The sequence below is a fragment of the Apium graveolens genome, chromosome 3 (genome assembly GCF_009905375.1).
Source record: "Apium graveolens cultivar Ventura chromosome 3, ASM990537v1, whole genome shotgun sequence".
NCBI classification, from domain to species: domain Eukaryota; kingdom Viridiplantae; phylum Streptophyta; class Magnoliopsida; order Apiales; family Apiaceae; genus Apium; species Apium graveolens.
In genome coordinates this window covers 56,772,877-56,786,502 of record NC_133649.1, presented here as the reverse complement: position 1 = coordinate 56,786,502, position 13,626 = coordinate 56,772,877, and positions in this window count along the sequence as shown.

Sequence of the window (13,626 nt, the reverse complement as noted above, 5' to 3'; positions counted from 1 at the left end):
AATTATTAATTATTTTCAGAATAATTATAAAATTATTTTATTAAGCCGGGAATCTTCTAACTTTAACCGTTTTTGTGTTTTTACAACCCGAAACTCTTCCGAAAACTCCTTCCTAACCTAATCTGGTAATTCCAGACATTTTCCGTATTTTGACTTTTTCGATCCTGGATTACAGTTTGACCCGTGCACGGTCCGACGCAATATTTTGATACGATAATCATTTCGGTAATCAACAACACCCGTATTCTTTAAGGACGGGATATTTTTACGTTATTTTCGTATATGGTGTTTTATAAAAAGCCCGGTTTTGATAATTATCCAATTCTGGTATTGAATTGTATCATTTTTACAGTTACTTAGCGGCTAAGCAACTAATTTAACGATCCAGAACGATCCAATATTCCATAAATATAAATAGCCTATTTCTTATTTCGTTTATTCCGTTTATTCATTTGCAACCAGTTAAAATACCGTAAATACTGAGAAAAACCCGAGAAACCGATATGTTCCCGAGAATCAAACACACGAACGAAGACGTTATCGAACTCCGATTCGGGCGTGCAGCATATCAAAACGAAGCTCTCGAAATCTTCTTTCTGAATCAATCATCAGTTTCTGCCCAGAAATCACGGTAATTTTCTTATTTAATTATTTATATTCGAATTATTTAATAATTAAATTATGAAAATTTGTTCTTGATGTTGTTGATGTGATTTGATGCTTCCATGTTGTAGAGCATGTTTTTCTGGTCGATTTGGTATATTATACTTCAAAAATAGAGTTCAATATCATATAGAAATTAAGGTTTGATTTTCTGAAAATTTCTTAAATATGTGTTCTTGGTGTTCTTGAAGAATTCTGGAAATCAAAGTCAATTTTGAAGGTGTTATTGAACACCAAATCACAAGTATGAATAACCAAAATGAATCACAGACCATTCTCTATCATTTTATATCATCAAATCGTTCCAACAGTTGTTAAATTTTAAAATCGATTTTTAGGGTTAATATTCGAATTTTTGGGGGTTTATGATTTAGTGGGTTTTGATTGTTTGTGATGACCTGAGTAGATTATAATTGTTCTTGGCGTTATTTTGACACTGGAATCATCGTATTTGGTTAAGGATTGAGTGAATTCGAGTTTTTGACCGGAAAATTCAAGGTCCCGCCGGTTTTCATGGTGAAATCGCCGGTAAATAGCAGGAATTCTTGGTTATCATCGCTGTGGTGACACCTGAGTAGAGGGAGAAGTAAGGAAGTGATTTAGACTGAAAACCGGGTTTAATCCCGTTGGTTTTGATCCAGAAACGGCCTCGCCGGAATCGGCAAGAGCCGCCGGATTCTGGGTTAAACCCAGTTTCCGGCCGGCGTTCTTGATGACCCGGCTGGCGACCCGTTCTATTACAACCCCGACCCGGTTTCGATCCATTTGCCCCAATTCAGTTTTCTAAAAACATGTTTCTGAATTTCTATTTAAAAATAATAATTCAAAAATCCTATTTTGATTTCTGAAAATTCATTTTTTTGAAAATCATTAATTTAATTCTGAAAATTTATTTTTAATATAAAAATAAATCTAAATTATTTAGTTAATTAATTTTAGTTGATAATTAATTATTTAATTAGTCAATTAATTTAAATATTGATTGATTAATTAATTTAATTAGTTATTAATTAATTTTAATTGATTATTTAGTTAGATTTAATTATTTATTTTTTATTTAAAAATTTCGACAAATAGCTTCGAACTTTAAATTATCTTCCAGACTCGATAATTTTTATAAAATTATTTTCGAGTGTTCGAGCCCTATTATTTAATTATAAAATAATTCGGAGATCATTTTAATTCCGAAAAAATGATCAAAAATTCATAATAAATCAACCGTTTGTCCGTTTAATATGAAACGAACGCGTACAGACTCAGAAAAATATTGCGCTTCCAATAAAAATACTTTTGAGGGATAATTTCTGTTGTATTGCAATGTCATTTGATTTGTGTATCAGTTTGAGTTGGTATTTGATCGATAAATGTTAATATTTAACTGATTTTCATTCTGAACGCACTGAGGCGTATCTTGTAATGATCTAACTTATGTGTTATATGAAATATATGATTACGTGTTATACAAATGCTATGATTATGTGTTACATGATATGTATGTTATTTATTTACAGTTTAAAATACCATGCTTAGTTATATACGATCGGGTAGATGTCAAGACGTATAGTTACGTCGATTGAGTTTGGTTTTGTCAATTAAGATAGTCCTTTTGTTTATAGAATCAAGTAGCAAGGAGTGCAGTCAAGTGTTAGACGGAGATAGTAGCCCGCATCTATAAGCAGAGTTATAGTAAGAGGTTATTGGGCATACCAGGCAAGTACCCCTAACTTCACTTATTATTCAAGTGACGTTTATTTCGAATCATATTATGCAAGTACCTATATCTTTATTCATCATTCAATTGATATTGACTCTGAACTTTATTCTTTTGATTTCCATACTATTCTAAGTTCAGAATAGTTAAACGTTTTATATTTTGCTATAAATTACTCTATACAGTGGAACATTGAATTGAGATTAGCAAATAACTAATTGTTCTAGTTATTTCGCCATCGATTGTTGAGATAACTCTGGACCATGAGAAATGGGGAGTTATATGGTTAAGGATGTCCTTTGATTCGGCTCCTTTGATCAAAATGTTTTATGGATTAGATGAATGCGTAAGTGACCAGGACGGACGGTCCAGCGGAGGGCTATTTCTATATGTTGTATGAAATATTATGACAACATTTTTGCCACAGGCAGGTATATTACCTTTTTAATTGAGTACTCGTATTTTGGGGACATGTTTCTATGAATCATGACCTTGTGCTATCACACGGGCTGATCAGCATGTGATAGTACGTCCTTCGGAGTTAGATTCCAATCTAAAAATTATCATTTATTGTTGATAGCTTGTGAAGCTTTATTATTGATCAAATATTACTGCTTTTATCCTTTTGTCCAGTTATTATCAGAATGTGGTTTATCATTTCAAGTACATTTTATATTGCTTGCTGAGCATTTCTTTCGCTCATACTTGTTTATCAATCTAATCTTTCAGCTAAGCCAGAGCAGGCTTGAGATCCAGGTTTGGTCAGAAGTCGAGCGCTTGTAAATAGTGGTGTGTATTCCAGGTAGACTGTTTTGGGACGCTTGGATAGTCTAGGGGTTTGTAATAAAATTTGAATAATTTGTAAAACTAATTAGACTTATGGTTTGTAATAACAGTTGGTTTGTAATAGTGCCTGTTCCATACTATAACCTGTGATCAATCCAGTTGCATGCAAGGGGTCATATTTATTATATTATTCCGCTGCGATTATTTTATTACAGTTTAGTGGCAAGTGACCCCAAATCTAGACCCCGGGTTTGGAGGGCGTCACACTTATGACTCCGATTATTTACTAATTATTAATATTTATTTTATTAAAGAATAATGTGTCGATAATCAAACTCACTTTTGATTATTAAAATAAAGATATTACTTTCGTATAAGTATATCTTTGGTTATTTAATATTCATTTCAAGTATAATTTTTAAAACTTCTACTTCAATTATTTTTATAAAGATTATTCTTTATGGGAATATTATTTAAATAATAATATTCAGATATTTTCTAATATATTGGGACTAATTTATTTTATTAAATCAGCATCACTCCAAACATTCTTAAAAATATTTTCGAGTCTTCAAAATGATTTTAAAGGTTAGGGCGGATCCCAAAACTCATTTTTATATTTAAGATCCTCCTTTCGAAGGGGATTTAAATACTCGCTCAAAACCTGAGGGATCCGGCTCTGTGGTGTATTTTATATTCGCAACAAGGTTGCTATTTTGATAAAAGAGTTTTTGATTACTTATCCAACACTCGGGAAGTAAAATTCTTTGAACAAGTTAATCCATTAACAGGCATTGCCTGGGAAATATCGGTGAATTCTCCTTTCCAACTAGATATGACTTCTTGGTGGAGCCGTATCAACAAGTTTCTACTTGGGGAAAGGGGGGACGAGCTTTACGTTTCAGAGTCATGGATTTCATCTGAACTAGGAGTGGCGTAAGTGGTCGAGTGGCGCCGGCCCAGCCTTATTATATTGGCCCAATTGGCCTCGAAGTTCCGCTAAGACGGTCCACTCCTTAGGAGTCCAGTGTTCGGTTGACAAGTAAATCCGACAGGTTCTCCTCTATATGTAGAAAATGGTGGGGTTGCACTACTACGACTGATCATCGTAAGTGGTCTTCCTGGCGCGACAAACTCCCGTAATGAGTTCATCATCCAATTGGATATTTATGCAACACTACCCAGAGCACTTCGATAGAAAGGCTACGGCTGGGCGATTGTTGAGTGTTGGCAGGGTCGAGTTTTCAAAATGATGTTTTCATCAAATGAAGTATCTCGTAACTTCATTTCATTTTGATGATATTTCAAAGATTGATTCTATACAAGTTTTATCTTGTAGTTTCATCTATGTGATGAACTATTTATACCTTGAACGGTGGAGTTCAAGTAGTATTCGGAAAAGATATAAGTATATTGGAGTATCTTGTAACTTCATCTCTTCAACTTATATCTGGTTAATGATTATCTTATGAATGACAAAGATTTTCAGAAAAATGTTGAGCCAAGGTTAGATATATGAGATCACCTTGCAACGATACTTTTTTATACAGTTATAAACTGGAACTCTGTGTATATTATGCATGGAAGAGGACTTCCAAGATTTTGAAAAGTATATATACATATATACTGAATATTTTGTGACTTGGTCGTGTTAAGATATCAAACTTGGTTCATTTCTTCTTGACCAAGACTTTCATGAGTACTATGAGAATGCTCATATATTGTTAATTATTATACATATTATTTCGGTGGGCTTGTTGCTCACCCTTGCTTTCTTCTTTCATCACACAACATCAGATAGACAAGATGAACAGGACCAAGCTCCCAATTCGCGAGCGGATAGGAAACGTTCCGCAGTTTCCTATAGGTGTTGATGTCGTTGTAGCTGAGGTAGGAACTACCAATAGGCTAGGCTTTCAACTTTTGATGTACCAGACTTATGTATCTTTATGAATTGTAATAATGGCAAAGAAATGTAAATTTATTCAGAAACCCTTTTAAGGTGTAATGGCATATAATTTTGGAATAAAATGACTCGTGTTATTTTTGGATATTCATCTCTAAGACTATAACTTGTGGTGTGTGTGTATATTATGGGGTCACAGTACGCAGTAGTTGTTTGTTTATTAAGATTGAGTGTTATTAAGGGAAATGGAACTCGTGACAACCCGGATCCCCGACCCCGGATCAAGGTTAATTTACTTTGGCTAGAAATCATCCTAGCTAAATATCTTGTTAACCTTGCTTATGTCATCCTGCTTATGTCACTACTTAGCCACTTATCAAGTTCCTATGGTTTGATGATGTTACCCTGCTTCTAGTTCCTTACTTCTTGTACAAGCTTAACTCTCGGTCGCTTATTTGTTTTACGGTTCGCTTATCTCTCATTCTCGTTGATCGTGGATCAAATCTGGGATCTTATTACTTGGATTTCCCTAAACCTTTCTCAATATCTTATATTCTTTTAATGATCCTCTGTTATAATCCTTGAATTGAAATTATTTTAATCATGTTACCTTATACTTAATTCTTTCGGTATCTGGTGGATTTTCAGGAAAAATTAAAGTGTCTGAATTCGAATTCGGATGACCTTTACATACACCCATTTATTTTATGGAATACTAATACGATCTCAGAATTTTCATAACAGTACTCCTATATAGCGTGGTCTGATAATGTTTCTTAATCAGCATAATCAACAAAAGTTACTATTCATCATGATTTCAAAAATTTCAAAAATTGGGGCTATAACTCTGTTAGCATTGTAGTTAAAATTAAGTCTTTCGACAGTTTACAAGTATACCGTCCAAATATTCATAATAATCATAATTATGTGAATAATTCATGAATTTAATATATCACCTAATCATTCTAAAAATTTACATATACACACATGCACACAACATAATTACAAGAACCGGTAAAATGAGTTGAAAGTATCTGTTTTAGATAGCAAAATTAATGGCTAGAGGTTGTGAAGAGAGAATACAAGGTTAGGGGAGTTATTTTTTGATACAATTACCCGTTGTCAATAATTTCAATGAATCAAATCAGAAAACAAAAATAACAAATATACTCAAGAAATTTAATATTTGTATTAATAAATACAACATAGTTATAACATAAAAATAAATTTAACATCATAAGTGAAATCTTTTAAACAATAATATTTCAAGTGGTGTCTCATCTAAAATGCAATTAAAAAATGTGTAAAGAAAAACAAATGTTACTATTTTAAGTGTTTAAATTTGAAATACCATATCTCAAGTAATTTAAAATGTACACATATTACAGTTTACTCTTACAAATATGTCAAATTTATGAATAAAATTATATTCCTATTCAAGTTTGTATGAATAAACATCAAGAAAAATAAGTATATAAATTATACAAATATGGTTCAATATAAGAAAATGCCCGTAATACCCAAGAAAATGCCCGTAATACCCAAGAAAATGCCCGTAATACCCATTTTTGATTACCATTATCTCTTGATGCTTATATTTAGAATTATGGAAATCGCTTGAATCAGTAAATGACATGTCATGTTTATTCATTTAACACTCATTATGAAATATATATAATATTAGAATTTTTGCCCGATACGCTTGGCGGTTATAAATTAAAATTATATTTATATTATTTAAATTTGTTTGTTAAATACAAACTTTTTATTTTTTTATTTGGATAAAAGATTATTCACAGTAAAACTTGAAATTAACTTTGATTGACTTATTAAAATAATATATTTCTATTGACATAAATTTTTATTACTAAGACTTTTTAATATAGCCCAAGTCTTTATAAAAATTAAAATTTTAAATTAATTGTTAAAATTTTAGTAGTTTGCAAATTTTTATTAAATTTTAAAAATTATAATTTTGATTTAAACTAAACATTTATCTTGCGTAGTGATGATAATTATAATAATTAATAGAAAGGTTTAATATTAAATTTGAATTTACATTATTTGTTATATAAAAAAAACTCCAAAATATTATTTATTACTTTTCAATTTGTCATTTTTTCATGACAATATACATGAATTCTTATTTAACATTTTTACAATAATAAAATCAAAAATAGGTGACGATTTCATCTTAATATTAATTAAGAGTTAAATTTTATTACAAAGACATTTATGCCTCGACTTCTAAAATACCTCCTTCTAAGCATTTATTTTGTAATAATTATTGAAAATAATTATAGGATCATATATTAGTTTTTGATATTTTTGTGAGCTCAAAACAATTAAATTATTGTTAAAATGTACGCTAAATCTCATAAAATTTGTTTTTGAATTTATAAAAATATTAAAAATCATCTTATTCTTTGAGGTGTCTTCAATAACAAAATATTTGGTTGTATCTTTTTTAACCAATCAATTTTTCTTATACCGTAATTCTTTAGAATACAAAAACAACTTTTTTATTAAACAGAAAAGAAAAATAATATAAACTCACTTCAACTACATCCACTGTTGTCTTGAAAGACTACGAGGGCATTTGTTTACAACTGAATAGTGCTGAACCAGATGGAATCTGACCGATTCTGCATTTGTTTGCAATTTTTTTATTAATGGTCCATATTTAACTGAATCGCTCATGCTTAAAATTTCTGATGAATCATCCAGGAGACTTCATGAATAATGCTGCTACCTTGTATTTCATGCTCAAAATGTATGTTTGCTTCACGTACTTGTACCATATTTGCCTAAAAATCAAATATTATTATACATTTATATTTAAATAAAATTTGAGTTTGGTTTGTTGTATTAATTTTAGAAAATAATCTTAATTATTTTTTATGTTTGTTGTATTTAAATTACAGTAGAACTTCGATTAAATAATAGCCGACAAAATAATAATTTTGTTAAAATAATTTTTTTCCCGATCTCAATATAATGAAGACAGTATATATTTATTTTCGTTGAAATAATATATTTTTTCCGGTATCAAGACAATTACTCTGTATATAGTATTTAAGTTATAACTTTAATTTGACATAAAATTATACATAATTAGGACATAAAGTTGTACAATAATTTATGGATGGTTCAGTAGTTTTACAAAAAAAATTATTCATTCATATTCAGATTTATTAATCTTTCAGAAATATGAATTATTCAGATAAATTTGTTCAGATTTAACAAATGGCCCCTACATAAAAAACTACATGATGAAACTATCAAGCCTTTTATCAATTGGCCGATTACAAACACAACAAAACATAACATGTGTAGACCAACTTCAAATACACGAGAAACAAGGCTAGAACATGTTCATAAACATAAAAACATAACAAACATACATAGTTCAAATATAACTTTCTTAACTACATAATTTCTACTTATTTAAATGAAAAAACAGACTCCAAAATATAGTAACTGATCACTAGGGAGCTTCCAGGGATTTATTTAAATGAAAAGACAGACTTATTGACATAATAACTAATAATACTACCAGTTAAGTTCTCAGCTGCAGAACAAACTACTTCTTGTCCGTATCTCCTTCATCCTCAAATCCTGTATTGTTGTCAAGGCTCAGAAAAAACTGTAAAATACTGGGTACGGGATGAAGCCTTACCCTGAAATCACTTCTCGTAAAGCTTCCTTAAGGATGCTTACATTCACGAAAAAGTTAGCCAAGAGGTCATAAAAATATACTATTCAAAATTCATAAACACGTATTTCTTGAAAAAGTATTGACCATTTTAAGAATATGTAAGACACCACGATAGAATTTATATAAAATGGTGATGACGAAACCGGAACTCCGCAACACTATCTAGGTACTCAGGGATATAATTCTGCATACGCATCTGAACAGGCTTGATTCCCCTTGGTACATATACACATCCCATTAGTACATATACACGCGGTTTGATTGACAAATAGTAGAATACTTCGCATAATCAAGTTGTATATGTGAATAAAGCAAATTTTTACATACCAATACCTCATATACAATAGTTTACATAGAGGAGGAACACACTCATTCGCGAAAAAAAATATTATATAAAATATTTAGCTAAACACAATCTTCAGATCTTAATTAATGTTACCAACTAAAAAATCCACCAAGTAAAAAAATACAATACAATATTGTGGATAAGCTCATTTAGTTGACACCAAAAAATATCAAACGAAAGCAAGTCATGATAATTTGCTCGGTGCTTTGAAAAAGTTTATTCAAATTTTTATTAGCATGACATCCAAAGATGGATGGTCCTGTAATTCGTTCAAAAGAAAGGAGAACAATAAAAACAAAATGAATCAAAACTGGTAAAGAATTATAAATTAACCAAAGATAATATACATGTGCGTATAGATATAACTAATTAAATTAGCACATCAAGAAAATATATGCAGGATAGTTTTAAATACATATGGTAAGTTATAGAGATTGCATATCCATCGTTCAAACTCCATAAAGATTATTCAGAAATGTTATCATTAAGATAAACCAGAATGTATGGTTAATATATAATCAAGTAAACTAAGATGATAAAAAAGGAGACACGCTTGAATTTTAAACTCACATTGGCAAGAAGATTACAAACACCGCCCACATCATCAGCTACTGAATGAAGATCCATAATATATATGTATTCTTCATGCACTATAAATTTGTAATGATATATTCTCGAAGGCAGTACCAAGAGAATTGTATAATACTTTCCCGTTTTTTGCAAAGTCATCCTGCAAACATATATTACATTTCAGGCGGTGACATGATTGTCATAATAACTTTCACAAGAACAATTTCTTCACCTGCCTTTAATCTATTGTGATCTAACTAGTTAACTTTAGTTATATATGTACACCTTTGGTCAAATATTTGCTCCTTGTTATTTATTTTTTATGTCTGCAATGGCAATCAACCTACAAAAATTTATGCTATTATTTCATCTTTATCGGTCCTAAACTTGAAAATTTCATTCGATATCATTCCAAATTTCCAAATTTACTACAATTGAGGTGCTTGTATATAGTGGCGCAAAGATTCATAGACGTTAGCATGAACAATAAATACTATAATCATCATTTTTGTTTCATTTTTGTGAGCACCTTCGTTGTTCTCCAAAAAAAGAATTTCAAAACTCCCTCGGCATAGAACTTCATATTATGTCTCTGTCCATAATTTTCGAGTGCAATAAAGTGACCCTGCAAAACCAAAATTAGCATCATCAATTTTGAAATTTTCTAGCACAAACACGGTTTTTCTCCAAGAAATTTAGAAGCATGTAAATTACTCAAAACAAAGACTTGAACAACTAAAACTAAAGTAACATAACATCCAACAGCCTGGCAGGAGACCAACTAAAATAATTGGACCAACTCATCATTTGCATCCCAGGTACCAAGCGAATCCTCTGTATTTCTTAGAAGGTTCAGCTGAGCAGTAGTGTGATCCTCTGCATTTATATAAAATCATTAAAGATAGTAAAAACGTAAAAAATGCAGAATATAAAGAAATAAACAGCTGATGATATACAAATAGACAATTTTACAACCTTTAGTTTCTCATTTGCAGCGGCCAACTGATGCTACAATATTTGGATTTGCTAAGTCTGAAAAGAACATGTTCCCTGCCAAAGAACCCTAAACTTTTAGAAACCAGCAAATTAAATCGGAGATGTTATTAATCTTAGATCAAATTAACAGTACTAACCTCCAAAGCATCCGACTTCAACGTTAGATCATCAAACATAACAACTAATTTTCCCGCAAAATAGAATATTTGAAAGTGTGTACTTGTAAATATATTCATAATTTCTTGTCGTAATCATTATTAATTCTCACAACACTAAATTAAATAACAGTGTACTTTAATCAAAGACATTATGTGCATATATTCAACCATTAGTAAACATTGATAATAGTGAAGGCCAAAATCCTCAATCATATACGACTACATATACATAATTAAAAAGTAAATCGAATCATCTAAACAAATCAACTGTGGAACCTTTATTCAATATTCATAATTTTTAACAACTCGAGAGAACCATAAAATCAGATAACTGGATTAACAACATAAAAAATAAAATCATATACCCGATACGTACTTATGTAATTCTCGTCGACTTTCTTCCAAATTAACCTACAATAGAAGGAGAATAGATAAGAGTGAGATATAATATAAACACAAAAGGCTTAAAACTTGAAATTACATGAATCGAATAATAATAGGAAAATGAGTGTATAAGATTTTCAAAGATGAGTGTATGAGATTTAAGAGAATTCAAAGATGAGTGTAGAGATTCAAGAAAGAATGAGTCACTTACAAATTTCAAATTTTGAATTACTATGAAACTAAGAGGAGGCACAACCACATAAATGATGATATGGATAATTTGTATCTATCAAAATTCAAAAGTTTGAAATTCAAATTTTGATTCACGTTCCGAATTGAAGTTGAAAAGAGTTTGCAGGTAAAAAAAATGGGCCTTAGCTTATTTAGGAAGTTTTTAGATATTGACACAAGAATGGTCATTTGTATTTGTCTAAAAGGTACAACTCGAGGTCACATGCAAGAGCGGGCTTGGTCTAAAATGAAATGTAAATGGCTGTCAAATAATTTATTCAAAACTTGAAAGTGCATTGGACAGGTGAAGGCAGTATTATTGAAAGTGTGTATGTTTCAATGACATCTATGGTAATTAAATAGCAAGTGTTAGGATAAGGGGTGTAAAAAGTATCTTCAAATGTGGATTCAGGACTTATCATTAGGGCTGAGCAAAACCGAACCGAAACCGAAAAACCGAACCGAACCGTGCTAATTCGGTTCGGTTTGGTCCTGCTTTTTCAGAAAATTCGGTCTATTCGGTCCGGACCGAATAGACCAAAATAAAATTCGGTTCGGTCCGGTTCTTGTAAAAAATATTTCGGTCCGGACTGGATAGACCGAATAGACCAAATCATAAATAAAATATAATTTTATATTAAATCTTTTACATATATCTTAGAAATTATAATCATAAGTTTTAATTTATAATTGTATGCATATCACCTTATTTAATCATATTTTAGATTTTATAATTTTTGGTTTTAAAGTTTAATATGATTTTATTTTTTTCTAAAAATTCGGTCCGTTCGGTCTGGTCTGGTCCATAATACAATTTCGGTGCGGTTCGGTCCAAGAAAATATGATAATTCGGTTTTTCGGTCTATTCGGTTCGGTCCGGTTTTGGACCGAACAGACCGAATGTTCAGCTCTACTTATCATATATATATAGAATATATATAGATATATATAGATACTTTATATTCCAAGGAGAAATATTGGTTTATATATATATATATATCAATTTGAGTTGGAAACAAATCACAGTCGTGTGTCTCGGACACCGGAGTTAAAATCTTTTATCTAAGAATCAGTACGTAATATGAATAGCAGCATCTTTAAATACGAAAGCGAAGTACCGTAATCGGGATAACATGACCTTTCACCTATTTTGGACATTTTTGTTACAAAATAGGCCAAATAACCCTTCAATTTATTACTATTATTATTATTATTATTATTATTATTATTATTATTATTATTATTATTATTATTATTATATGAGTAGTGCTAGGTAAAAAAATAACTTTTAAAATAATTTTAAAAAGATACTCCCTCCGTCCCGTTGAATTGTATACGTTTGGTTTGGGCACGGAGGTTAAGAAAAAGTGGAATGTTGTAAAAAAGAAAGAAAAATGGGTAAAGTGGTGGGGTCAATCTATATTAAATGTATAAAGTTAGTGTAGTTGAAGAAAGTAGTGGATGTAAGTGGGTGTAGTTAATTTTTTTATTATAAATTTTTTACTATTTTTGGTAAATTTTGAAATGTATAGAATTGAATGGGACAGTACAAAAAGGAAAGTGTATAGAAATGAATGGGATAGAGGGAGTATATAGCATGTTTCAATTAGTATAGACTAAAACTCATATTAACATACATGAGTATTTTTACATTCATGGAAAATAACCAATCAAAAATCGATAGCTCATATTTTGGGAAAATTTGGATAACTTTTTTTGAAATTTCTACAATTATTATTACTATTATTATTATTATTATTTGTGTTGTTATTTTATTTATTATTGTTTTCTCTAAATTTTGACATACTTAACATTTCTCATAGGAAGTGTAATGTAATGTTATCTTAATTGCAATTTCTATCATTTGGAACTAAATTTTTATAATTCCAAAAGGGTTCTATAGTGGGATGGTATGCAAAAATGTAAAAATAAGCCCGCAAGGGTTGGCTCAGCTGGTTAAAGAGAGGAAAACTATCTTCTTGGTCACAGGTTCGAATCCCACGGGAGAAGAATTTATGATTATGCGTCCTGAGTCAGAGCATGTCGCTTAAATGCGGTTTACCTTGGTTCATGTGGATCAGGGATGAATTTATTTATTTAATCACAGCAACAAACAACTATAAATACGACGCATGTCAGCGTGTTTTAAATAAAATT